General features: G+C 35.9%; 1 long non-coding RNA gene across 1 annotated transcript in view; it reads left to right on the top strand.

Annotated features, from left to right (window-relative positions):
• Positions 1 to 5,076: 5,076 nt before the first annotated feature.
• Positions 5,077 to 25,481, top strand: part of LOC137475578 (uncharacterized) — a 39,845-nt gene continuing 19,440 nt past the window's right edge. Inside the window, exon 1 of the long non-coding RNA XR_010999959.1 lies at positions 5,077 to 5,142. This is a non-coding gene — a long non-coding RNA (uncharacterized lncRNA). The remainder of the gene's footprint in view (positions 5,143 to 25,481) is intronic.

Below are 25,481 nucleotides of genomic sequence, written 5' to 3'. Positions count from 1 at the left end.
GTGAGTATGAGATCATACAGACAGCTCTAAAAGCATCTAAAACCAGCAAGGTTTGTACACGTAACAATGAAAGCAAAGGAAATGTCAGTACAGCTTTCAACATGACCCTGGGCAATTCAAATTTGGAGAGTTTGAGGGGGTTGCATCTTTCTCCAGTACAGTTTACATTATAGTACTTAACAAAACATTAAAGAAAAACTGGGAGGTGGATGGGGGAGGGTGTTAAGCAAACATGAGGCCTAATCAGTATTCTTTGTGACCATCCTTTTCTAACAAACTGCATGGAAACCATCTTCTCTAGACAGAGGTAAAGCAGCAGGTCTCTTCATCTGCTGACGCAGTCTGGATTGCACCCCAAGACTGGAATTTGCTAATTCTGGAAGCAGTAATCCCTGTCTAGGTTTCTTAGATTTTGCCTCCTTAAAAGTGTTTATCTTTCTTTTGCTTTTGAGATAATTATGGGAGGGCAGACTGTTTTGCTCTCCATGTTTTGTTTTTGGGTTTTTTACGAAAGCAGATGAAAGCAAAAAACTGTATTGCTTGCATGGAAGAAGTTTTGACCTTTGTAGTTTAGACTTAATACTTCTATAATGCTTTTGAGTTTTTTGTTTAAAAAACCCTTCATCTTTGTACTATTTCTAAAGCATTAATTTTTTAGAAGGAAGTTACAGCCTTCACACAAATTCAACAGCCCTTGCTCCAGCAAATGTTCTTGGTCGTGCTACCTATGTGGGTGAATAGCATTCACTGCTACAATATGCACACAATGATGCGCATTCTGAAAGGACCTTTCTAGATTTCTCCGCTTCATACTTTTTGGTTATGCAGAAGGAATCCTGGAATGAAAAAGGAAACATGGAGAGGAAAATCAATTAAACGGTGATTTTGCGATCTAAAGCTGTGAACACTTTGTAAACACAGAATGAGTCATCTGCATATATGTTTGATTTATTTATTTTATTAATTGAATATCCGACTGAAATAGTCAAGATGCTACGGCATAGCTGCATTTGACATATTTGATTATGATTATACCAATAAAGTTGACTGCTACATAATTTTTGGTTTATAAAAATACAGGTACCATATGGACTATGTTATTTAGAATGAGATTCACTGTTAGCAATTCACAAATAGTTTAAATTTTCCAGTATATTTGAGGTCACATTAATATTTCATCAATGAGCAATCTGCAGAGTAGAGACTTATGACTTAACCGATCATCAGTGATGAAACAATAGTATTTCCTTCACAGTCTGATAAAGTGCTATTTAAAAAAATAACATGATGAAGACAGAGACTATTTCAGTCAAAAAGGAAAATGTTTTCTTTTTTGTATTTACTTCATTCCTTGCAGGAAGAAACAAGCTTTTGTATCAGTAGAAGTAGTTAACTGTTATTTAAGAGTATAATTGTTAATATGGGCTTCCTACACACAGCTCAACCAAAGAATTTCAGTTGAAATCCCCATTATTTAATTAGAACTCAGTGATAGTGGGGTACAGTTGTGATGCCCTATGTATAGCCTCACTATCTTACATATTTTGAATAACAAATGTGTAATGATGATATGCAAATCTTGACTTTTTACTAACTGCTGTCATAATGTGTCACCTAATTTAGGCCTCTTCTGTGTACCAATCTGTAGTAATGAAAAATTACACTTTGCTTCCATCTGTGTTCTTATCAGTATATGAAGTATTATATTAGCACAATAGTCCGCTGCATTTCATAGACTTTATAGCTGAGATTCTTACGCATGACTACCTGGAAATGAACCATAAATAACCATGGCTTGGTGAGCTAAAAACAGCAATATGTAATATAAAACAAAATCCTTTATTTGAATCTCTTGTCTCCTCTCTCGTTACTAGTAGTGACAAAGAAGTGGGCATGCAAAGCAGAAGCAGATATAATTTTTCTGCATGCTACAGGAATTTTAAATTTGATAGTTTCCTGCTGGTAAAGAGATGACTTTAAGACATTAATTCAAAACTTCTTTGTAACATAAGAGACAGAGCCAGTATATTTGAATATTACAGAAGAAATAATGAAATATAATGTTAAGTATGTTTAGCATTTTGTGCTATAGTCTTTATTTTATGGATTTAGTCTTAAGGTTTTACCTAAGTCTAAATAAACAGTTTCAGAGACCATAATAAATTATTTCTGAACCATTCAATTAAGCATTTGTGATTATATGAATTTGTAATGTTGTGTAATGTTTTGAATATTTATTGCATATCTATTTTATGTTGAGCATATTGTTATATCCTCCAGGACATTTTGCAAGATATTTAATTTGAAGTGTTATTTCCTGAAGGAACAAGCAGAAGTATAATTCTACTCTATTACTTCAACTTTTAATGGTAGACCTCTCTGCTACATAGTCAAAGATGTTTTCTAGACAATCTTTTGTCCAATTAAAATCTAACTGTTATCAGGCATGAATGTAGTAACTCCAGCTAGTGATGGTGAAAGTACTTACTTTGTTTTTAAAATGTTTTATTTGACACACAGTCATTGTTTTAGTCTTGAAAGTACAGGTAGGGAGTATGATTGTATATTGATCAAATCAGACCCTAGACCTAAAAGAACAGACTTCTACATCACATTTGCCTCAGAAGGACTGTAAAACAGGGCTATTTAGAGATTACCTTATACAAATTATTCTTCACTATGGGGAAATATTTAATCTTCAATCTCTTGGGCATGCTGCAATCTATTGAATGACCATTAGTGTATCTTCATCAAAACTACCAAAATATCCTAAAGAACTGATCTGTTCTGAATGCTTGCAAAAGGAAAAAAAGAAGTAGCTGTAAAAAACTTCCATCCAAAGAGAAAATCTATTACTTTCACTCTTCCATCTCTAACCTAAGTGTACAGCCCCATAAAAATTTCTAAAAGAAAGCAAATATATCTAACAAAAAGATTTACCCAAAAATATCCTAGCAAAAAATCATCAAAAAGGATCCAATCAGCCTTACAAAAATGAGGTAGTGACTGTATATTCTTCCTCTTTTGGGGGAATGAAAATGCAAATAATCTGTAATCGATGTTATTCTTGTTGCTTAGTACATTGCTCAGAGCTGTTAAGACGTGATTATAAGTGCAGTGTGCATATATATACAGAACACGATAAAAATATTTATTATATGAGCTATAGCACTCAGTAAGATAAATAGTGCTGACACCTCAAGAAAATCAAATGTCTCATACATTTTATATTATTTTTTTACATGAACATAATTGGATTTTTCATTTCTATAACACACAAAACATCACATAGAATACAAAAAAACTAAGTCCTTAATACAACAGTAGGAATGCTTTTTCTTCTGGGGAGTAGTTACATTAAGAAACATGAAGGAAATCTTTCTCAAAACCTCAAATTACTTCCTTGAATCTTGAATTGGTTTAATAAACACCTACTTTCCTTTCTGTTCTCAAAAATTCCTTTTTTTGCTTGAGTTTCCTTTTGATGTGAGGAGTACTTTTCAAGTTATGTGTCATTCTCAAATCTCTCAACATGGGTCTTCCACAGGGCCAGATGTATTCACTGTCTTCTGAAGTATCAGGTTGATTTGAACCAAATCCTCTATGTCCTTGAATAAAGTAAACTGAAAAGCATTGGTTTCTGGCAATCAGCATATTTGCTTTTTTATTCTACAAGGGTAAAATAATGCATAAAGGAATTGTTTAACTCAGCTTTTGGCTCGCCTAACTCTAAAATTGGCATGCTGCCAAGTGCATGAAAGCTCCAAAAGGGCATCCATAGATGCCAGTACCAGTTGTTGGTCACTGAAACCCAGTATAGTATATTTAAAAGAGGCAGTGAGGGTTTCTTTATTTCCCAAATGAAGACACTAGCCTTAGGCTAAATGTTGGTTTGGTCTTTGTAATGGCTGTGAAAATGGTTCCATCCTGTTTGATGACAAAGATTTTATTCATCCTAGTAAAATCAGTTGTGCATCACAGATGTGTGCTAAAAAAGATGTTAGAATTGACATTTCGGGTATTTTGTTTGCTATGGGCGTTTTTGTTTTGGATTGGGTTTTGTTTGGATATTTTTTTCTTTTTTTTTTCTCTTTTGGTTCTAATAGGATTCACACAACATCTCACCTCACCCCCTAATTATCATTTCCTAAATGTTGACATCAGTCTAAGGGCTAGAAAAATTATATTAATTTGCATATCTGAAAATGTGTGTGTTCTGTAGAGAGGTGAAGTGGCTTCTTCCTTTATCAGTCCTATGAGGTCTATCACTTTCACTGCATCACTCCTACAGTCCTTTCCCCTTAAGTTTAGTCTGTTGCCCTCAAATATTTGCAATCATGCTATTCAGAATAATTTTAGGTAGCTAGTCCTTGCTAACTTTAGGGTTGAACACTGTTGAAATTACATTTTCCTAAGCATCAGGAGAGAAATTTCTTTCTTGAAGACACATTAACTAAATAAAAACAGTTGTTACTTTGCCTTCTCTTCCATATTCAATTTTAGCAAACATATTAATTTTCTCTTTCTTTCCTAAACCATAACAGTTGTCTCATCATAAATACTAACCCGAGGGTAATGGTTGGTAGCAATATTATGTGGTACAGCAAGCTAGTGTGTCAATTTATTATGCGTAGAAATTCATTCGTGGTTTCCTGTGAAAAATCAAATATTGTTGTTTTTTAATTACAGTTTTAGCAAATTGCATTGTGCAGATTTGATTTTTCTACTCTTTCAATGCCTATTCTTAGTAGAAGTGATTATATATCAAATGTCTGTTCTTAAGACTGATGCAGGTACCACCAAGAGCCATTAGAACTACAAACTTTACTACACAAGAACCACAAAATTTTTAAATTTTTTTAACATTGTGTGAATGTTTAATTCACACAATGCCAATGTCCAGTAAGGACTTGTCAACTCACCACCTTAACTTACACTACCTTGCATCAAGAGTACATGCTGGTTTTATTCATCAATAGGAAATGGCTTGAGGAGGATAGTGAGGGGTGAAGAGGGGAGATTTTCCACTTTTGAGCTGATTCTGGTCTTCCTTTTACCCTTGATCAATACCATTGATACTGTTTAAAGTATAAATTGTGACTGTCATTCTACATATGAAAGACAGAATTTGGGATTAAGCAGGTAAGTAGCTCCACCATAGTTCAAGCTCTTCTCCTCTTGACTCAATACATTTTGTATTTCACACCCATAGTACAAACGCTATGATGGCTGACTGTACGTCAGCCTGGATGACTCTAGAATATACACAGGTGTGCATCACAGAAAGCTGGAATGATCATATCATGTTAAGATTGTGCAGTCAAGTTCTAGCCCATTTCTTTAGTTTAGTGGTACATTGTTTTATTATTAGATTTTTATTATCCTATCACTCTCGGGTGTAATTTATTGAAAGAGGAAGTTAAAAATGTGGCTTGCATAGGGAGCATAATATCCCTTTAACCTGAAAAGGTTGTATGAATTTGTAACTGAGTGAGTCTTTCCTCATATTTTTTTTCTTGTTTGTAAGGATTCGCGTGCTGTTTTTATAATGTTTTCATTGATGTCAAGACCTTGGTATAAAAACAAGACTAGCACAGTACTAATTTACCCCATGGTCTCCTGTGTCTTCCTTTGCCTCTCTCCTTGAGCAACTGGCATAGCTGCAGGACTGTTTACTCCACAGCTTATTTCCCCTTTATCTTTGATGTCCCAGGATGTCAAAGGCTGTGAATTTAATATTGATTTTATAAAGTACTTTTACTGTAACATGTCAGTTAGGATTAGCTTCAACCTCGAGGAAGCTCAGGCAGTGAGCTGGATTTGCACGCAATGTGGCTCTCCAGCTCTCAGACTCTTTTCCCGAGCGAATGCTTTATTTATAAGAGTGACAGTGTGCTGTGAAAGCAGGGATAGCACACAGCCCCCAGCTATCTCTGTGTCTTGTATACACAACGTCAGTGCCCTGTGTATACATTAGGCTTGAAAATGTAAGTGGATCAGAGAGACGTATCATTTGCTGGTATGTAAACAGACAGATGAGTTTATAGATCGCATTAAACCCCAGTGGCTGTAACTAGTGGAAGAGGCTTCCTGGAGTCCCATCCCCCACCTCACTCCTCCTTGTTCCTCCTTATACCATCAACACCAACACCAGGAGCTGGACTCCACTCCTTCAGTGAGCAAATAAAGGCATCTTTCCAAAGGAGGAATCACAGCTGAAGAATAATTTTCCTTGATCTTGTTCCCTTAACCTTTTATTGCTCCTTTGAAATGGCAGGTGCTGCTGATGGAGTGTATTAATCTACAGATTAATCTGCAAAGTCTTTTCATAACTCAGTATTGATCCTCACTCAGTCCCAACAAAGGTGAAAAGTTTGTCTTGATATTGTCCTTTTTTTCTCTCTTTTTTTCTCCATCTTTTACTTCATACTTTTGAGAAAGAACAAAATTGCACTTGCCTTTTGTCTCTAAATTTTAATCTAAAACTGGGAGGTAAGGTTTCCTCAAAGACTGATAGCGCTGAAGCTTGGACTTACACTCCCAAGGGAACAGTCACCAGTTTACTTGTGTGTTGAGAAAATCATGCCAACTGATTACACACTCTTAATGAAAGATTAACTATTTAATGCATTAGCTTTTTGTGAGCACATGGAACAGCTGTGCACTTGGGCAATATCTGCCCCATTCATATGTTTGATTTCTTATTACTCCCCAGTTGCTCTGATGTTGCCTTCCTCCTCAGCTGGGACTTGAGTTAGCTTAGGTCTTCTGAGCATTTTGAAAATATTTATTTTTTGGTTCATTAACTATTCTACAAGCCTTGAGTTTGATGCCTATGTACATTTCTGGCAACATATAAATAATAAAGAAGTTGTTATTCTTGATATAGAGCATATATGGCTGCTTATAAAATATCATTCATGTAGCTGCACTATCATTCTTTTTCATTTGTTTTGTAGCTCTGCCTACGTATATATGACAGTTTGAGGTTTGTTTTAAGCTATTTTCATAAAATATATGTCATTCCAGTGTAAAATCTGCGAGAGTTCATAAATAATATTGCTGAGCTTTAGTAACAGAAGAAAGAGGAAGTGGTTGTTACAAAGCAACATCCTTGATTCCAGTTATTGCACGGAAGAAATTTGAAACATAAAACTGAAAGCAACTTTCAGGTGAATGCAGGTATCCACATATATACCCTTCCTATTTGTACTGGAGGTTACACTATTTTTGGTGAAATCAGACAGACATGACTTTGGATGATAGACAAGGACTTTTTTTGCGTAATTACTTGCATTTGATAACAGGCTCAAAACCTACAAATCAGAGTCCAAAAATAGTATTTCAAGACTTAGAATGATTTTTTCTTTGGCATCCATTCTCCTACTTCTTATCCATGAGAAAGACTGTGTGGAAATAGCTCCAGCAAATGATTTATGTATTTCTCACCAAGATATAAAAGACAACAGGATTCCCACTGTTATGTTAAAGTGAAAATTTCCACACTAGATACCAGTACACAGAATTTTGGACATTTGTCAACTAAATAATCAAAGGAAGTCTAAAGCTTTTTGAGTGCAACCTGTCACTGTTGCCAATGTTACAATCAGTCCATAAATATTTGATATACCTGAGAAAACCACCTCTTCTGTTTCCTTTGCATTAGGTACACAATGTATCCTCTCTAGTTTATTTAGAATTCAGATATTACTTTTTCTCTCTCTACACAGCACATCATAATGTGCTACTTTATTCAGACAATATAGGTAGTAAGAAAATTACTAATTTATATTACCTTCAGAATATTTAATAGAGTATGTGCTAATTAAGTAAGGATAACTTGTTGATCTGTAGAAAAAAAAATCAGTTAGTTAATTTTTCATTCAGTTTTTATGGAATTCATGCATACAAGGTGTGATGAAATTTTAGTGAGGATTTGCTTTGAAACTCAATGAAAAACAATGAAATGTGAAACTTTGTAATTAATTATTGTATTACTAGAAGTAAAGCAATTCATTCTCTACAGAGTAATACAAAATTCAGTATGCTAAAACTGACATTTTTGTAGCCAAATAAACATCTGAATGAAAAAACTGTTCAAAATGTAAATTTCCGAATTTGCACCCAGCTCATTATGCCAAAGTTCTTTCATACAGATGTTTTCCCTGAACAGTGTATTGATTACAACATATCCGAAAAGCTGGACTTTGGAGATGTCTCATTCCCCAAAAATCCATGCATACATGCAAATCCATCCACAGAATATTTTTTATTACTATTATTCAGGTTTATGTATTATTTCAAGGAAGCATATGCTCCAGGGATTTTTAACAAACCTGGTTTTTATGGATGGTTGTGGGTGTCTTATATTTTGCATGCTAAAAAGACATGTAGAAACAAAAAAAACCTTAATGTATTGATGCAGTCAGATGTGACTGAGGGACTCGTCCATCACAGAAAACCAAAGACTGACAAAGTTCTTAGTGGACTTCTAGGGGTTTGTGAGCAAAGTTTCCAAAAATGTGTTAAATAATTAAATAACACATTTATAAAGTATGTAAACACTTCTGCTGCTTCACCATACAGCTGCTGGAGGCACAGAAAGTTTAATACTTCCAAATATCACCCAAAGACTCTATGGTGTCATCAAGAATTGAATGAAGGTCTCCTGAACCTCTGTTCATAACAAACCGGTTTGCTTTCATCCAATAATCCCTGACTGCCAGAGGCTATTGCAGGGTGGCCTACATTAAAGGAACCCTGAGGTAGTGTTAATTTGTGCCATAAGGTCAAAATAGTTTCTATTAACCCGAGGGCTTTGTTAGCACAATAGTGGCATAATTATTCTTGCTATTTTTTTCTTGTTGCTCAACTGAGCACAGCCTAGACAGTTGTTAAGACTGCATATTGAGGTGTTCAAGTTTATTTGCCATTAAAAAGACTTGAACAACTTATACTAGCAGAGGTCAGACTGGGGCTACTAATGAATTGTTTATACTTTGGGGTGTGTGGCAAAAATACTGTAAAAATAGCTTGTTTCTAGACTATTATTGAATATCTGCATTTTTAACAGAAATAACTTGAGAGAAAGTACATTAAACCACTAGCTATTCTTCATTCTTTTCTTTAATTTTTTCTCAAGAATAGAACTTCCAGGATGTTGATAGGAACGTGAGTGCTATCATAAACAGCACATAATGAGGTGCATAAGCACAGTTTATTCAAATAGCTGTTCAAAAATTAAACAAAGCATCATGAAGAGTCTTTTGAAGCATTTGACCAGCTTCTCCTTGACATACTTCAATAATACACATTTGGATGCATTTCTGCATTTATAACATCAGGTTATGTATATATATGTCCATTTTCTCATTAAACTATGAAGTGGATTTGTCCCATCTGCCATGCTATTGTCTTTATTCATTAGCAAAGATAAATTTAAACACAGTGATTACCTCAAAAATGCTATAGCTGTACAGTTCAGTTGCAATGCTGTCTTCATAGTTTAGGGGCAAATCTTGAGTGTCAGCTCTGACTTCGGCATTTGTACTGCTTACGTCTGCTGAATGGAAGAGAAGAAAAGCTAGGATCCGGCAGGCAAAAAAACTATCTTCTATTCACAAAGAGAAAACAAACATCTTTCCTAATGTTTCAGGGAGATAAGTTTAAAATATGGCTGTAAAACCATTGTTGTGTTTTGTAAATCTAATGTACTAAAGCTACAAAATTTTTATCTTGTATGGATCAACTACATGCTTGCATGCTGGCTATCTCAATTTCAAAAATGACTCCTAAGGTTACATCCTGCTTTCATCCCAAGCCTGTTGGGAAATTGTCAGTTTATGGAGATTTTTCCTTTGTGTGTTGGGATTTGCTTTTCCCAAAATCAGAACATCCATGGATTTAAATGTTCCCTGCTGCTTCTCAGAGCCACTCACACAAACAACCATTTCTCTTTCTTCACCATATTTCTCTTTCTGTGGATTTTAAATTATTTATTCATTCTTTTATTTTAATGTATTTTCTGTTTGCAATTGTATGCTTCAATTTTGCAATTTAATTTGTATGTTTGTTCTTGGTGGGAATTTGTTTTGCTAGCTAGGAAGATGATAGGATGGACAATATTCCAATGTATTTTAACTGCATCTCCATTTTAGGCTTTGCATGAAACTTTTTTCTAGAACTGACACTTCCGTCAGGACAGAACATGCAGGACAAGTACTCATGTCAGGCCACAGTGGAGTAAACAGCTGTTCACATAATGATTGCTGGTGGAAGGGAATCTGGTACAGACACCTCAAAATTGGAGCCACCAGTTCTAATAAAACAAGGAATGTTTTATTAAGGTTGGTTTTTAGTTGGGTTACATTTGACATTTAGCTATACAAGACATACATCCTTTGTCACTGGAGAAAGAACTCTATTATAATAAACTGCGACCATGGTCAACAGATTTCTACAGACCAGCAACTTCAGGGAATGCCCTTTCAGCATAAAGCCAGATATCAAAATACTGGTTAAATGTGGCCTTTACTGCCTAAGGTCTGCATTTCTTTGTAACAAGAATTTGTTAAAACTGTTTTTATATAAGCAGAAGACAGAGGATGGCTCTAGATCTTTTCAGTGATCATTCCCCCATTTCTTGATCTGTCCATCTATTGCTAGTACCACATCTTCATATTTTGCCCCATAGACATTCTTTCTCCCTAAATGCATCAGCAGGGAGAGATGAGAGACTTATTAAATTTTTATGTCCCCATTGGGGCCTGCTTCAGAGGGATTGTTAGAATTTGTAAGGACAGGATAAAAACCTTTTTTCATGAAAGACTAATATCTGAATAAGAATTAAGATAGGAGGGATATCAAAACACACCTGAAAATGTAGATAGGGCATTATTCTCAGGTCCCATTGAATCTCTCAAGTGTAGTCTAGCCAAGCCTTGTTTTGCTACTCCAGTCTTCTTGGCTTTGTGTACTGTGCTAAAATTAGCTGCATCCTTGAAAGGCTTATTAAGTGTCATTGGATATATTCAAGCATTTACATGTTTTGATGTTTTGCCTTGTTTTGAGCAGTGTAACTTAATCAGCAGTCATGTAGCAACATCCAAGACAAATATAATAATAGCCTTGTGTTCTATTTTTCATTAATTTAGGTGGAGCTCACACTGCCTTCCATTACACTTGTATTCATTTTTGGATTTTTATATACAAATCAGAAATTCATTTTTATTAGCAATTAAATATGTAACAATATCAAAATGCTTTCATCAAATTCCATATGATTATGATAAACATTGATATTATATTCAATTTAGAGTCTCTCTTATTTGTGTCATGTTGCATTTTTCAGGACTTGGAAGGCTAAACACATGATCTAGCTTAAACAGAAGCAAGTTAGGACTATAGCCAAAAATATGATGAACCAGGAAATACATTACTGAGTGTTGTGAGAATATCTCCTTTAATACCTTGAAAAATAAATCAAACATGCTACTTTCATTTTCAGAAATAAGTTGCAAAGTTTGTATACCAACCAGAATTTTAGTGTTGAGGCCTTAACATTTTTCTGCAAAAACTCATAATTTGCTGTTCAGAAATCCAGTTCCTTCTTCCACAGTCTCCGTCCAGGCTTTTTTGGTTGAAAGGTATTTCAGCCCTTGTAATTACTAAGAAAGAAATATTATGCAGCTTTTCCATACACATCCGTAGCTCATTAATAGAATCATAGCATACCAGGTTGGAAGGAACATCGAGGATCACCTGGTCCAACCTTGCTTGACAAAACTGCAGTGTAGACAAGATTGCCCAACATCTTGCCCAGGCAAATTTTAAAACTGGGAATCTATCACTTCCTTGGAGAGATTATTCCAAAGACCAATTTTTTTCATAGTGAAAAATTTTACTTGTGTCAATTTGAAATCTCCCTAGGAGTAACTTGCCTTGACTTTTCCAAATGATTCCTTGTAAAAAAAGGAGTCTCTGTCTTCTTTTTAGCCACCTCTTAAATACTGAAATATGGTGATAAAATCTTCCCTATGCCTCATCTCAAGGCTGAACAACCCCACTTCTTTCAGCCTTTTCCTCATATGACAGGCTCCCCATCTTTGTGGTCCTTCTCCTGACCATCTCCAGCTGGTCCACACCATTTTTGTATAGCAGGGACCAAAACTGAACACAGTATTCCAAATGTGATCTGAAAATCACTGAGCAGAGGGGAATAACTACTTCTTTATCTCTGATGATGGTGTCCTTGTTGATTCCACCCAGCATCCTGTTGGCTTTCTTTTACACAGCAGCTCACTGTTCACTCATATTGAATTTGTTGTCCACCAGGACACTGAGCACTTTTCATTGAACTGATTCCCTGACCATTAGACCCCAGCCTGTGCTGCATTTCTGGATTATGTTTCCCCAGCTGCAAGAACTTTCATTTGTCCTTGTTGAACTACATAAAATTCTTCTTAGTTTTCTCAAAGTCTATTCATTTTTATCAGTCTCTTTTGCAGAGAAATAAGGCTGAATTATAAAAGCTTGTTTTGAATTTACTGACTTGATGAATGTGTGGCATGTTTTACTTACAGCTGCAGTTTGCTAAATATTTTTCAGGGTCACTGCACTTTTTTATTGTCTGCTCCAATTTCTGCTGTATAGGTATTTATTCTTGGTAGGCAGGTATTTCTCAAGAGCAGAAAACTACTCTGTTTTTATAATCTTTGTACCTGACAGTACTTTATCTTTATTTCTTAAAGGATCAAAGCTTTACAATTGACAGAAAATGCTTCTATTTACTTATCACAAACTGTCATAATATAAGAGAAAATTAAGCAGAAGGACAAATATTAATTTAAGCAGCTGGTATCTTGTATTTTAGCTGAAAGAAGTGAAATTTTCTTTGCTATTTTGAAACATTCTTATCATCTTTCAATATTATCTTATGTTCAGGCAGAGTTATGAGAAACTCTTCTGTACAGTTAAATACTTCCATTAAAATATAGTTAAGTAGTTCATGTGCTGTAAAATACTATGATTATGCAAATAAACAACATGGATGAAATAGAAGTTTGGCAAATGTTAGTGCACACAAGATCTGAAAGTTGCAGGTGTAAATAAAACATTACAGCAGCGGTAATAAGTGCAATACCATGAGCAGAAATGATAGAGCTGAAATTGAATTGGAATAGAATGAAAATGTTATTATTTTTCCTATTGTGTTTCTTATAGTTTTCTATACCATAACTGTAGAAGAAAGCCAGAACCACCACTTTACTTCTGTACAGAAACAAGCAGAAAGAGGGCTGACATTCAGCCACTAGAGTGGAGAGTACAGACAAGTGAGAGACAGCAGAAAGACTGCTTAGAATAACAACTCAAATCAAAGTTAGATTTGTGAAAATTTCAGATTCAGAGTTTCAGCGCAGCTGATCTCTATCCTTGCAGCAGGTCTGAAATACAGGATCACATATTTGGAACTCAGATAAATTTCAATTATGTATGGATATGAATCATCCACATATTTTTACCAGGGGGTAATGAGTTATGTAATACTGAGTTTTCAGAAAAGCATGGGATATTCACTTTGGATGGTGATCTCAGAACCTCACAATGGAGCAATAGCTGAGATACAGTCTTTCTTTTCATCCTGTGATAATTCATAAATGCCTGATGAGGATAGGGTTAACTTGTCCTCCATGAGCTGAACAGATAATAGCAGCTGCCTGCCCTCAATGTAAGGACTGCCAGGGAGGCCAGCAGTGCAAGAAAGAAATGCAGCTTGGCTCAGATGGCAAGTTACTTGCTCTGAAAGGGATTTTAACAGCAGTGATCTCTAAGAAGCCTTTCATACTGGCACACAATCGGACTTGGTTCTAAGAGAAAGACTGACTAAGAGAAATCTTAACCACTACTTCCTAACCTTAAGAGCTACTTCTGCTGTTTTCCATTTGTTTCTTGATACATATGTTTCTTGATACATGGAATCCCTTTTCACCTGAACCCCTAAAAATAATCTTTTGAAAAGAGCATGTCTACAGACATGTCTATAGACAAGTTCTTGTGTTCTTGTGTGAGCTCAGTGTGCACTATGGACATGAAAAGAAACAGATCAATTGGAAAATATATAAAATTGAAGTTCCTTAATAATAGCACTGTGTTTTGAAGAAGAATGTATTACCCACTTTTTAAAGTATGAAGCCACATTAATACTTGCAATGATAATTATGTTCTCTGCTTCATGTACATGGAGTAAACAGTCTTTTTTGTCTTAAAAATATGAACTGAACTGTGGCTGTTATGCTCAGGAAAATATATGTTTTGTTTTCCTTTTCAGGATGACAAATAACCAGCCTTGCACATCCAAAATAAAATAATATTGTGTATATCTCTTGTTCAACCTGATTACTTTGATAATACACACCTTTCCTGTTGAAACTTTCTGCATACTTTATTGGTGACAAAAGAAGATACCTTTCACTATACTCAAAAGATTTTTAGTATTAGCACTTGAGTATTGTTAAGAATTCATTTTTTAAAACAGTTTCTTTTAATGCTCTGTATTTATACATCAGTAAAACTTAAAATGTAATTTTTTTTTCTGTGTTTTCAATCAAAATTCAACATGTAAGATTCATAGACTCTAAGGCTGTAGGCATTATATTGAGGTGAGTACAGTTTCTTCTGCATATTAGCTGGTTTTTAGGATTTACAAAGTTCACAGACTTTAAGCTGCAGGATGAATTCTGCCCTTGGAGGAGTGTGTTGAATTCTCCTTGAATTCAATGTGAGTCCTATGTGAATGACTCAGGGCAGGAAATGGCCTTTAAAAGGGACTGATTTGCCTTTTAACAATTCATTCACAACAAACAGAGGCTTTAATCAGTCTCCTGACTAATTTGCTGTTCAAGCAAAATAGCCAACCTCTGACATTAAGTTTGGAGAGATGATTAATCTTCAATATAAACTGGAAGGGGAAACGAGCTCTTCCGTGTATTATGTCCTTTGCTAGAGACATTCCTCTTGCAGGGATTCAGGTGATGAGGCTCAGCCCCATATTCAGCAGCGTGATGGAAGCAGTCTGGGCTGGCAAGGACATAAACACACACTCACTGTTGCATAAATGCCTTGTGATTCTTGTCACCATCTTGTCTTTTGCAGGGAGGTTGGAAATGGGGACAAATAGACAATGACTTCCCCACCCCAAAACTTCCAATATATAAATATATTTATAAATATAAATATATGTAATATTCAATTTATGGAAATTGCTTTTGGAGTAAGATGAGTATACTGAATGGGTTAACCAGAAGAAAAGAACTGCCTTGTAATACCTGCCATCTATGATTATTATAATCTTGCAGACAAATATAATTACAGTGTGTGATGTCTGTTTATGTCTGTGAAAGCTTTGATTGTGTTCTCTTGTCTGCATTACACTGCAAAACAGCATAAACATTTATATTTTATAGTAACTCTAATCCAGTGCTAATGCCCTGAGCTATGGGTGTCACTTCAAATTGCCAAGATTTATGTGATACTTATATCTGCCTTTTTCAGGTGAATTTGATCCTAGTACACTTAGTGTTATACTGATTTGTAGAATCTAGAGACTATTAATAGGCTGCAGAGAGGAGTGAAATTACTTATATAGGAGCACGTATAATAAAATCATAATTACTCCAGAGTTTCAGCATCTCATATAGAAATTAAAAGACTGGCTGTAGTAACTTTGTAATGATTGAAATATTAATATAGGACCTCTCGAATTTTAGAGACTGTAAATTTTACAGAACAGGCTACAAATTCATCATAACATTTTACTAATGTGCACACCACATTTAAAATAAGAGCTCTTAGGTTGCACAGACTACACCTTTATTCTTAAAAAAAAATTCTGAACATTAAAGAAATAAGTGGGTACTACACATGATTTTGTGTTTTTTAATTTATGTACACTTTCAGAGGGAAATAAGACCAACAAAAGTGAACACAGGATTTGTATGCAGCTAATGCCATCTCTCAGCTTGAAATGAAGCTGAACCTTTGGTCTAGGGATAGCCAGTTCAATAGTGCTGTGGTTTAAGCCTGCCAGGAACCAAGCTCCAGGCAGCTGCTCACTCATTCCCCCACCAGTGGTACTGGGGAGCAAATTGGAAGGGTAAAACCTAGAAAACTCATAGGTTGAGTTAAAGACCGATTAACAGGGGAAGCAAAAGCTGCACACACAAAAAGCAAAAGCATAACAAGGAATTAATTCCCCAGTTCCCATGGGCAGACTGGCGTTCGGCCATCTCTGGAGAACAGGGCCCCATCACGTGTGACTTGGGAAATGGTGACTTGGGAAAACAAATATTGTCACTCCAAATGTCCCCCCCTTCCTGCTTCTTCCCCTCACCTTATATACTGAGCATGATGTCACATGGTCTGGAATATCCATTCGATCTGTTGGGATCACCTGTCCCTGCTGTAACTCCTCCCAGCCTTCCAGGCACCCCAACTTCCTCTCCAGCCTGGCAGTACAAAAAGCAGAAAAGTGGCTCTGTGTGAGCCCTGCACAGCAATAACAAATACATCTCTATATTATCTTCACGGTGTTCAGCACAAATCTAAAATATTGCCATCATGAAGAAAATTAACTAGTCAGCCAAAACCAGCACAGCAGCTAGACATTCATAGAGAGATAACAGAGACTTTAAAATATATTCTCATCCTATGTGATGCATATGTGCAGACCACAAAAAATGTTGTATCCTATTTGATAGGTATGTGAGGTCACTAAGGGAAGTAACAACACAGTGTGAATGCTCACTTCAGTGGGGCAACAAGTCACTCTCTGAACGGTGCCCAAATCTGCGAGATCTGTGGTTTCCCACTTCCTGGCTGCAATCAGGGAATGAGAAAGGATGAACTGGAGGAAGGTGCCAGAGCCCCTTCATGGGGTTTTGGCTGCTTGGACTCAGGGCCAGCACTGACAGCAGCGCAGCTGTGCAGCCTGGATTCAGAGAGCTGTTGGAGGAGGAGCTGTGGGAAGCCTTAGCAGAGGCCATTCCCTTGTACTCAGGAGCTGCATTTAATCTGGGCGATTGCCCTTGTCCCTTTCTGGGCTGCACTGCATCCATGCAGGGGCCCAGCCACGCAGCTCACTGATCTGAACCTGACCCTCGGGCCAGCCCTGCCTGCCTTGACCTGACACCTGCCTTGACCTTGCACCTGCCTTGACCTTACACCTGCCTTAGTGTTTCTGTCCTTGCCTGCCGTCCAGCTCGGCTGACAGTCCCCAGGCCTGCTCTGCCTTCCTTGTTCAGGTACTGCAGGACTTGTCTGTCAGGCCATTACCCTGCCGCCCTTGGCCTGGCGCACCACACCTGAGAACAGCATCCTGCTGCTGCTCCTTCTCTCTCAGAGCCCAAAATGAGCTTGACTGCTGCTGGAATAAGGAAACTGTCTGAAGAGGATAACCTTGTTTGGCCTTAGTGTTCAACTTCTGTGAAACACAGGGTTTCCTTTGTGATACAAATTTCTTTTGTGTCATTAGTGCCATTAAAATTTTGTAAGCCCATAAATGGAGATGTTGGTAAGTAGTGCTTTTAATGAGACTCAGGTAAAACTCCAGTTACTTTGACATCCTACTCTTCTCATATGTTTTTACTCTAATTTAAATATATTTATTTGAAATTAAATATATAAGATCAAACTTCTGAGTGCAATACAACATTTCTAGACAGGGTTGTAGCAGTGAAGGTGCATTCTCATCATGTGAAGGTGCATTCTCATCATACATGTAAATCAGAGCAAGTAACATTGACATGGCATGAACAGTGTCTTGATTCTTTCTATAGAAGCTTAGCTTAGAGTCACAGAACTGCAGTAAAGCAAAATGACCACCCTCATTCATACTGTTTATATCCCAGCTTGCTCCATGTATATAGAAATAAGCTGAGACTTTTAAATTAAAGCAAGCTTTGGCACAAACCTCAAGCACGCTCTATTAAGTGTATGATGTTTTTGTTTCTCATCATTTAGAATCAAATATCTAAGAATGTTTTAATACAGGGGAAATTGCCTATATGAAAGTAAGACTCCCATTTTGCCAAAAATGGTGCTTAATTTATCTCTGCAGGCCTTCTTTTTTTGCAATTTGAGAATTTCCTTTTTACCTAAAATTAAACTGCATTTTCATGAATAGCCTTTCCATTTTTTGTATACCTATCATAATAAAAAGCCAAAACCAAAACTCAGATACAGATACTACAGCTTGTGTCATGAACTGCAATTTTAAAAGTTGCAATCTGATTTTCAGATCCTGCAATTTTCCAAGAAATACAGTAAATAGTTTTTATGCTCATACAGCTCTGTGTCATTTGTGGACTTTGTAAATCAGTTGTATTCATCAGTTAGTTGAATACAAACTCTCTAAATGTGATACTGGAACATGAAAGACACATTGAGATTTGTGTCATACTGAAGAAGCCCATTTTGCATTTTCCATTCAGCTTAGTTAGTCAGTAAATGAATTTAAATTGGAAAAATCTTTTTGAAAGTAAGGCATACCAAATCCAAGCATATAGATTTTTCTGATTGAGTTTTTCAAAATGTTGTTTCTAACTGAAACCAGGAATAACAGACTTATGCAGTATAAATAAAATAAGTATATATGCATCTATTAATGAATCAAATACTTTGAAAAAATTTTCATTTAATACTTAAGACTTCAAAAAGGAAGATGGATCTTATCTAAGGAGAAGACTGTTCTTTTCTTGGTTTCTAAAGCCCCAAAATATGTTCAAGAACACAGTAAGAGAACAGAATGCTGGTGTGCTGTTTCAAAATAGGGCAAGCTCTGCACTTTCTAGATGGCAGCAGCAGATGGTTTATGCATGCTTGTTATGCATGCACCTGAATTCCTTGGTGGTTAGCAGGCTGGTGTTGGAACATAGCATAAATAATTATAACAAAAGCTACCCAAATGATCAAGATGCCTTTCAACCAACATCATCAAGACTGTCCCCTCTGGTTCTGTGCATGTACATATGTGCCTATATGGAGAGACCCAGAGGATCACAGCTGTTTATTTTTTTAATATTGGTTGTACAAAACCTGGAAACACATTCTAGTATGTGGGTTCTCACTCTATCTCTATTGCTTGTTAAGAAGTTTTATTGCAACTTTTCTGCCAAGCACAAGTAGGTCCATCTTTCTCAAGATCTACTTAGTAATGACTCAATGTATGCTCCATTTGAACACTTTACAACAATATTTCTTTTTTTTAATGAAATGCAATATTGTGGACCTTTGACCATGAAAGTACGCACAAGATGTTACTTGACTGCAAAGATATGTAGCACCATAGTTATACCTTTCTCCACATCTGGAATTAATTCTTTTCTACTATTACTTCATGATACTTATACAAAAATACATATTGGTTTTAAAGTTGCAACCACGGGTGCTTTATCATTAAATCATACAAAAGCTCACCTTTCTGCTAATCTTAAAAAGATTCTGCTTCAGTCTGAGTTTCTAAGGTGAATAATTTTTTCATTAAAAGAAAAGTAGGGTGATTTTCCTCTGTTAGTCTGTAAAAATCACTAGCATAAAAAAGAACAAATAGATCAATAAGCAGTATCAAAAATTAAAACTTCATTCATAATAAATAAAAAACCACACATTTAAAGTAAATGTCTGGCTTGTTAATGTGAAGCTGACCTAGCATTTTTTATTCCTGAGTCATACACAAAAATGCTGCTGTGCAGTGGACTGTTAAGAGCATGAAAGTCTAACCATTTTGCAGATATATGGAATCCCTGTAGGGTTTTCTTTCTAAATATAAACTATATGCTCTACTCACAGGCAGAGTCTTAAAACAAAATTAATGCTCTGACATCAGCATCGCTAAGAAAGCACTGATACCCTGTTGTTACTGGGCAAGTCTCTAATTTCAAAACTTGAATGAAATCTCAGACTGTGAGAAAATGACCCACAAAAGTATTGGAAATCAATAGTTTTTAAGGTTACTTTTAATCACTTTAATTACTCTCACTATAACAGTGACTGAATGTAGAGAGTGCATAAAGGAAAAGCCATTTGTTTGCAGACAGCCTTGAATGTAAAGGTAATCCTGTAATTGGCTACAGGTTTAGCTTTTCCATCATCACCCTCACACAAGAAGGTCTTCAGTGTCTATCAAAGCAATAGCCATTTTACTGACAGTTCCCTGTATCTTCAGTCTGCTGTAACTCTGCAGAAACAATTGTGAAGAAAAAACTCATTCTCTGAATTGTGAGCCAACTGTAGAGAACAGGTTTGATAGCATGCGTCTTCCTTTCCATCTTTGATTTGCATTTCTCACCTGGTTTTGTGCCCCTGTGCTCTTCTGGTCAACTAGAAAGGGACCTTTGAGTGGGTGGTGGCTTTTGTGGCAGGCCTGGAACATCCCCTAACAGCCATCATTCCTCTGTGCTCATTTGAATATGCAGAGGAGCATAACAAAATACATTCTACAAGTAGGCTATATTAGAAAGAATTCAGCAAAGTATCCTCAGAGCACATCATACTCAGAGCAGTGCAGACAAGTTGCTGGACCTTCAGTATGGGTTTGAGTAGTAACAAACCCCGTAGCAGATATAAGGACAATTCCCCTCACATCTTGAAATACTTGAGATTAGAACATCATCAATTGCAGTAAGTGGTTCCTAAAACTGTTACCTATTATCACAAATAGAAGCAGAAGTTTCTTCTAATTGCCTGAAGACTTGTAGGTAACCTCTTAGTGCATAAGGAAGGAGAGAACAGTCCCAGGGAATTTGCTTACAAAGTGGAAGTCTTGTTGCATCCTGTCTGTTTCTGATCTCTCTGCCTTTGTAAACATGAAATCAAGAAATTTGTTGAATTTTCCTTCTTGGCAATTTTTTTCCTGTTTAGATACTCCTTTTTCTGTGTTCATTGTAACATAGAGATAAATACCAATATTTTGTTATTGAAAGTGGAAATGTGCTGCAAAACAGTATTTCTCTTCAGGTGTTTCATGTTGGGCCTCCCCCATTCTCAACCCTTTCATAATCACCATGCTTTAAAGGAGAAAAATGTAATTTATTGTCATCAGAAACAACATCCTTCATATGGCACCATGAATGACTGCTGTTGCCATTCACTTGTCTCTCATATTCTGAGAACTAGTTTCAACAAAAACATCCTTTATTCCCAAGAACACACATGTAGATCAAAGTATTAGCAAGGCTACCATAACTGATCTCAACTGTAACATTCTGTATGTCTAAAATTATTATATTTTATTTATGTAAACACCCTTTTAAAACTTATGGATGAGTGTTAACCAGTTATTATGTTGTTTCATAAGATCTTTTTGCAAAGAAACCTCTCTCTGCTGCTAGATAAGGCAAGATTTTTAATAGATATTATTCCTCAGCTATATTGGTGGTTTCCAAAGGAGCAGCTACCCCAAATATCACTGACAAATCACAGTCTTGGGGTAAATTACATGGTACTACCAGAAGATTTGTAATTCATCACATTCTTTTTTATGTTTACTAACTTTGCTGTTGATCCACGAGTAGGATATCCTTCAAAGAATGAAATCTATTTTTACAGCTGTTTTAAAATTGGTTGGATTGCAGGCACGCCTACTGAAATCAATCAACTAATTGAAGAAACAGAATGAGATTTTTATTATAGGGTTTCAGATAATACCAAGTCCCTTGTGAAAAGTATGTAATTTCTTCTCTTTGTTCTGCTTTTGGAAAACTATAACTGTGAATTGGTGTGTTTTTCCAACTGTATTGGTCATAGGAATTACAAAGATTTCAAAATCAAAATCACTGAATAATCCCTGACAGAGTGACTTACAAAGGTATTTAGTCTGCTATATATTATCATCATCAGTATTCTTTCACAGACATAGGAAGATGTCCTTTAGCTATCTGCTCAAAGCAATTCAAATATTTCAGTTTTGATGATTATCTAACCATAGAACTTTTTAGCAACCGTTTTTGAATGAATGACACTAGACAATACATCACACAATCATTAAAGACAGAAACCATTTTTGTTAAAGTCATAATCAAAGCTGGTTCCTTACATCCAGGATTGAAATTCTACTGCCCTCCTAACTAAATTCCTTTGGGTTGGTCAGTTCTAGAAGAGCAACAGACTCAAGGGATTTCAACATTCATATCTTCATGAGCTGAAGGTTCAAAAAAATAGCAATGCTATAGACAGAAGCAGCTGACTACAGCTGGAGAGGTGGAAAAACTTGGCATTTTCTGTCAGAAACTTTGAGGTCTATTTGGTTATCTCTGGACTGTAGATTTTCATATACTCTTTTTTTTTTTTTCTGAGAAGCCTTTCTAGTATCAAGAGATATGCATTAATTTAACTGTAGTTTTTGAGCAAAGTAATGATCATTAATCTGAAATAGTTGCATCCATTTACATTCTGTAACTTCTGTTACAGAAAAAAATATGTTGCTTGAATATATCCATGCTAATGCATATTTAAAATGTGTAAATTTTTTTGTATGCAAATATAATAAGAGAGTTAATTTATATTGCCCTCACAGGACTTTCAGCCCTATACACCACAGACTTATGATCTTTTCCAATTTTCCAAAAGCCCATGAGTAAGCCTGCTATGCAGTCAAAGACTGCTAAAGCCTAGGTAGGTGACAGAGATTGTCAGTAGTCCAATTTACACAAACAGGAAGAGCAACAAAATCTCACAGACTTTTTAGAGCTCTGCAGGCTTTCTGGCATCCAGGATGCATGTTCTCAGGCTCCATTGTTCCAATGTCCTCTTTCCTGATATTTTTTACCTCTACTATGGTCTCCCTCTCTCCAAAGTTAACGCCATTTAATAAATGAACCTTACTGGAGACCTTGTTATATTCCTTTTCATCCAGAATGTTGGAAGGTCCTTGATGTGTGCCTAAGTTCATGTGGGACTAATCTTGTCCACAGTGGGTGTCACTTTTTAAACACCAAGGATACAGGCCAGATTCAACTGAATTATCACAGACTAGTAAATCTGTATGAATGGCTGAACTGTGATTGCTGTCTCAGGATGTTCCTAGTCTGCAGAAAATTAAGGAAAATATGGCACTGCTAAAACTGAAGTGAGAAAATTACTAATTTACTACCATATCAAGATTTACCCACTTAACCTGCAAAAGAGCACAGTTTCTAAGGTATCCCCTCTGGTAAAGAAAAAAAATGTTGAAAAGATCATGGATATTTCACTTAATAATCACTCTCCGTATGTTTTGGTCAATGTTTTTATTTTCTGAATTCTTTCATAAAGATAATTTATAAACTAATTGATACTTTTGTAAAATATTGAAAAGTCCCTGTGAGTAAGAAAATATGGGTATTGAAAGGAATTTAAGCAAAGTCTTTTTTATTAATAGCATACTCAGTTACCATAGCTCAGCTGGCACACGTTTAGTTCCACTGTGGTCTTTTTATTTTTAGTCCAAGGCTTTAGTTTCTTAAGCCAGACCTTGCAGCACTGAATGAAACAATTCAATAAAACCAATTTGGATACAATACTCAGAACTGGTACTTACTGCAATATCCAGTGTTGGTGACAGGCTGCCTGGAGCCCTGCCAATGCTGATTTAGCAGTATATGCCAGCTCAGTGAGTCAGAAACAGTTTTTACATGTGCCAGCTCAATTGTGCAAGGTTGCTCAGAAATCCCTTTCAATATCCAGGCAGAATAATTGCTATATTTCCAATCTACTTTCCGTAGGAGAAAGGAACAAAGGAAAAGAGAAGCATCAATAGAATGGCTTTTACTATCAATTTTGTAGCCTGCTGCGGAAGGTCACAGTTTTGAAAATATTTCACTCTAAGTGAATATTTAGGTCATGTGATAGTAGGTGCAGCTTTCTGACATTCAAGTATGCAAGAGAGAAAAACAGTAATTGAAAGGATAACTTATTTGAAACAGTAAGAATAAAAGTTTAAAAAGTCACTTGCCTAAAACAAAAAAATTTTAGCAAAGACTGAGGAATGTACATGTGTATTTCGATGCAAATTCAGTCCACATATCATAACTGAGAGCAAAAAATAAAGACAGAGCACAGGTATGATCTTTTTAAATGTGTTTTTAATTAAATGATTTGGTAACTGTATAACTGTAGGAACATTATTTTCCCCTCAGTATAGAATGAGTTTGTAGAAAATTTCTGTTTCAGACCAAATTCTTTAGAGTTCCTCTGTTCAGCTCACTGTGAAATAAGAAAAGGACCACTTTTAAGACTCAAGTCAAAATACCTATTCATCATTTGCCTGGGATAGTGTCATTGCTGACAAGTTGCAAAAACGGCAAATGGTAATTTAGGAAACTAGAACCCAGCTGGAACAGGTTTATCTTGTTTGATTTAAAAATAGTAATAAAACTGGATAAGAGGATAAAATTTACATTGTAATAGTCACTGAAGCCAGTAACCATCACTTACTGAGTACCTATCACAAGACTGGTTCAGTGTAAAACAAGGAAAAGTTGCCATCTACTCAAGTTTCCTTATAATGAAATTGGAGTCTCAGTAAGAGAAACATTGTCTGAACACACAAACCCATGATTCCTATCCCAAAATCAAGTTAAAATAGCTGGACTAGGAGATTTGGAAAAAAAAAATCCTCCACTCCTAGGCTTGAAAACAATAATCAGCATGCTTAGTAACACTGTTTTTCCCCAAGGGGTGAAGAACCTCTTTGTACTCCCACCTGTTTTTCTCACATGACAAGTTACTAAGAGTCAGATAACTTCCTGCTATTTTTAACCTCTGAAAAATACCTGTCAGCGTTTTTGTACCAGTCTCTCTTTCTTTTCTGCTTCCACCACTGGGTCTAACAAAACTGGCTGACCTTCCCATCGGAATCCCTTCTTGTTGAGTTTTATATGCCAGTTTCCTTTTATTTCACAATATCAGGCAGGCTAAGGCCTAGCTTATGCCATTCTAATCACTCAAAACACTAAAATAATACTTGCCTTCCATTTTCTTCTAGACATTATGTACCTTTTACCCTTCTTCACAAGGAAATACTCAAGAATTCTTAACAATTGACTATGAGGTGCTTATAATAACCACTTAGATCATAACATAAAAACAGCATCAAAAAAAAAAATTTAAATACTGATCCCAGTAGGTGGATTGGATGGGGTTAACCCATGATTGGATGAGGTTTTGTTTGCTTCAGCTTCTCCTTTCTAACACCTGCATTGAGAGACACATTCAAAAAATGTAAGTTCAAAAAAGTGTTAAAAACAATTAAATCAAACATCTTCAGGCAGAAAAAAAAATTTATATGAAAGCTGAATTTGCATGTGTCCATATAATCTCTTGCCTACAGCTTTGGTTGTTCACAAACCTCATTTCCAAAATGCAAAATTTAGCTAATGATAAAAATTAAATTTTTCTCAGAGAAACTTTGCCATCTGAGGAATGTAGTGGGTGTCACTGCAAAGTATTGC

The sequence above is a fragment of the Anomalospiza imberbis genome, chromosome 6, assembly GCF_031753505.1.
Source record: "Anomalospiza imberbis isolate Cuckoo-Finch-1a 21T00152 chromosome 6, ASM3175350v1, whole genome shotgun sequence".
Taxonomy (NCBI): domain Eukaryota; kingdom Metazoa; phylum Chordata; class Aves; order Passeriformes; family Viduidae; genus Anomalospiza; species Anomalospiza imberbis.
Note: the sequence above shows the minus strand (reverse complement) of the source record. Positions and strands in the feature narration are given on the sequence as shown.